General features: G+C 41.1%; 1 long non-coding RNA gene across 1 annotated transcript; it reads right to left on the bottom strand.

Moving 5' to 3' along the window:
- Positions 1-1806: 1806 nt before the first annotated feature.
- Positions 1807-2743, bottom strand: LOC139026723 (uncharacterized). The gene is made up of 2 exons (XR_011478642.1): positions 2663-2743; positions 1807-2566 (listed from the first exon to the last, which is right to left on the bottom strand). It is a non-coding gene; the product is annotated as an uncharacterized lncRNA (long non-coding RNA).
- Positions 2744-3385: the final 642 nt, after the last annotated feature.

The following is a 3385-nucleotide window of genomic DNA, read 5'->3' as shown; positions in this document are numbered from 1 at the left end:
TTTGTTCGATAATGTGCATATTTATATCCCAAAATCTTAGTTTACATTGGCGCCATGTTCAGAAATGCCTCCAAAATATCCGGAGAAATTGCAGAGAGCCACATCTAATAACAGAAATACTCATCATACACTTTGATGAAAGATACATGTTTTACATAGAATTAAAGATACACTTGTTCTTAATGCAACCGCTGTGTCAGATTTTAAAAAAACTTTACGGAAAAAGCAATAATGCAATAATCTGAGACAGTGCTCAGATATCAAATACCATTTCTCCGCATGTTGGAGTCAACAGAAATACGAAATTACATCATAAATATTCCTTACCTTTGATTATCTTCATCAGAATGCAGTCCCAGGAATCTTAGTTCGACAATAAATTGTTGTTTTGTTCGATAATGTCAAATTATTTATGTCCAAGTAGCTACTTTTGCTAGCACGTTTAGTTCACATGTCCAAACGCTGGCGCCGGTCCAGGCGAACTCGGACGAAAACTTCAAAAAGTTATATTCCAGGTCGAATAAACTGGTCAAATTAAGTAGATAATCAATCTTCAGGATGTTGTTATCATATATATCCAATAACGTTCCAACCGGAGCATTCCTTTTGTCTACAGAGTAATGGAACGCATGGTGATATCATGAGTAATGCGCATGACCGAACTTGCATCTTGCCAGACCACTGACTCAATAAGCTGCCATCCGGCCCCACATCACACTAGAGGCTTCATTCAACGTTCTACTGACTGTTGACATCTAGTGGAAGGCGTAGGAAGTGCGACCAGATCCATATCTTACTGGGATATGAATAGACGATCAGTTGAAAATCAACCAGCCCCAGAATTTCCACTTCCTGTTTGGAGGTTTTCTGCCATATGAGTTCTGTTATACTCACAGACATAATTCAAACAGTTTTAGACACTTCAGAGTGTTTTCTATCCAATAGTAATAAATAATATGCTATATTAGCATCTGGGACAGAGTAGGAGGCAGTTCAATTTGGGCACGCTATTCATTCAAAGTGAAAATGCTGCCCCCTAACCCAGGTAGGCCATTTGAACAAAGTTCTCATTTACAACTGCGACCTGGGGCCTGTTGCACAAAACTAGATAAGGGATTAAGCCAGGATATCTTGGTGATCCTGGCTCAATTGATCCGTAATCCGGTTGCACTAAAGATGGATAGGGGGCAGGAGGATATGTTATGGTATAAATTACCATGGAGAATTTATTCTGTGGAGCTAGCCTGCTCCAGACCAGGCTAAATTCCAGGATCTATTTAATCTCATCCCTAATGTCAGTCAGCAGTCACCACAAATGGAAACCAATAGTTATTTCACTGCTCACTATACATTGTTATCACATATAACTAGACCCACTGTTATATTTAAACGTTTGTGATCATTAATTTCCAATGATTTTGGTAAAAAATGATTTTTAGATGATGTTGCTATCATTAGATAATTTACAGTTCCCATAGACTATAAGGCTATATATAAGATAGAATATTAGGGCCACAGAGGGGAAAAAACACAAGTCATAATATTGTAACCAGTGTTTTAAAGGAGGACGTTGTTAAAATGACAGATGTGGGGCATTTCGTGAAATTGTACTTCAGTATGGTTTCATAAACAAAGACATGCTGATGTGCCAGAATATTAAGTATCACATTGTCATAAGTATCAAAACTGTAAAAACAATATGTAGCTTTTCTGCAGAAAGAACCAGCCTCATAAATTTACGACTTTATCCTTTTTTCTTCAGTGTGGCCCTAGTACTCTGTCATATAAACAAATACACATTCCATATGAATATAAAAACACAATGTGTAACATTATGTTCCTTTATTGAATAAGGACAAAACAAAGCAGGTAAACCATCAGCTCCTTTCGAAACTGAAGTCACAGTGACTCTACAAGATGGAAAGCACCAGAATCCAAGCATATTATACAAAATGATACATACACATTCAAAGGTCTGTATATAACACACCCTGCATGTCTGCACACTAAAATAAATGCAGGACAAATCCATACACATCACTGAACAGACAAATGAATGGATGCAGTAGTCCCTGCAGCCTTGTATTACACACAGTATACCGCACAAACATCATAAGAGGCCAAATTCGTCAAAAAACGAACCCAAATTCCTCTGCCACCGCAGGACATATTTAACCAAAATTGAAAGCACACATACTAACTAAAATAATTCAACACATATTGGTCCTCAGCAGCCGACCACTGTCGTCATCAGGGAAGATTGCCGGATTGTCCCAGTCCATGGCTGGTGGCACTCTGGGGCCCTCTCCTTCCTCAGGCAGGCCACATTGTGGAGGACAGCACAAGCCACAGTAATATCACATGCCCTAACAGGGCTGACCCTTAATTTGTGAAGGCAGTGAAAGCGTGCCTTCAGGAGGCCAAAGGTCATTTCAACTCGTGGTCCCTGGTCCTGGCATGGGCATGTTGTAGGCCTGCTGTGCTTCCTGGGGGTCTGTGAAAGGTGTCAGGAGAAAAGGCTGGCAGCCATACCCCCTGTCTCCCAGCAACACACCAGAGAATTCACCTGTCAACACAAAATCTCATCATTACTACCTCATAAAACACAGTGATATTCTTGAACACAGCCATGATGGTTATAAATAGGGGTTGTGTGGCTTACCTTGTGATAGGCACTGATAGATTTCAGAGGCCCGAAAGATTCTGGAGTCATGGACTGAGCCAGGGCCATTTTGCCACAACATTGCTGATCACACAGTCAGCATTGCGACCATCTGAAATCATAAGATGAGGAATATTACACCAATCAATGCACATCACTGGCAATGCAGAGTGTTCGTCAATGGACAATATCAAAAAGTTATGTTCACCTGAACATTAATGCTGTGAAAGGATTTCCTATTCACAAAATCGGCCTCATGGGCACCTGAGGGGGCTTTTATCCTTATGTGTGTGCAGTCCACTGCACCATGACATTGGGGAACCTGTCACACAAAGTAATGAGTATCCTACTATGTGTTACAGTTGTCCTGTAATTTGTAGATCCTCTTACCTGCAATCCTATAGAACTCCTCTTTGATGTCACAGAGTCTTCTGTGGCCAGGGAAGGAGATGAAGACATCTGCTAATGCTTGATAGCCAGACACACACTCCTTATTGTGCGGCAAATTTGTGGCCTTGTTCAGCTGTTCTGCATCCCCACTGAGTACAGGAAGGCTCCACTAGCAAAAAAGCGCAAGCCACACAAACCATTTGCTCCACACTCAGTGCATGGCTCCGTGCAGTGCGGTGCTTAATCCTGGGACCCAGTAGTCTGCATAGATACCTGATGCCATCTGCAGAAAACCTGTATCTTTCATATAGATGGTCATCAGGGAAGGCCAGT

This window comes from Salvelinus sp. IW2-2015, unplaced genomic scaffold (assembly GCF_002910315.2).
Source record: "Salvelinus sp. IW2-2015 unplaced genomic scaffold, ASM291031v2 Un_scaffold5613, whole genome shotgun sequence".
In the NCBI taxonomy this organism is placed as follows: Eukaryota; Metazoa; Chordata; class Actinopteri; order Salmoniformes; family Salmonidae; genus Salvelinus; species Salvelinus sp. IW2-2015.
Note: the sequence above shows the minus strand (reverse complement) of the source record. Positions and strands in the feature narration are given on the sequence as shown.